At 46.8% G+C, this 235-nt stretch overlaps 1 protein-coding gene across 2 annotated transcripts in view; it reads right to left on the bottom strand.

Moving 5' to 3' along the window:
- MPPED1 (metallophosphoesterase domain containing 1) overlaps nucleotides 1-235 on the bottom strand; it is an 81,484-nt gene that overhangs the window by 27,029 nt on the left and 54,220 nt on the right. The window lies entirely within an intron of this gene.

The following is a 235-nucleotide window of genomic DNA, read 5'->3' as shown; positions in this document are numbered from 1 at the left end:
ACCATCACCATCATCACCACCATCACCATCATCACCATCATCATCACCACCATCACCATCATCACCATCACCATCATCACCATCATCACCATCATCACCATCATCATCATCACCATCATCACCATCATCATCATCATCATCACCGCCATCACCATCATCGCCATCACCATCATCACCACCATCACCATCAACACCATCATCATCACCACCATCACCATCATCACCATCACCATCA

The sequence above is a fragment of the Ailuropoda melanoleuca genome, chromosome 15 (genome assembly GCF_002007445.2).
Source record: "Ailuropoda melanoleuca isolate Jingjing chromosome 15, ASM200744v2, whole genome shotgun sequence".
Lineage (NCBI taxonomy): Eukaryota > Metazoa > Chordata > Mammalia > Carnivora > Ursidae > Ailuropoda > Ailuropoda melanoleuca.
This window is presented reverse-complemented; position numbering and strand designations above follow the sequence as displayed.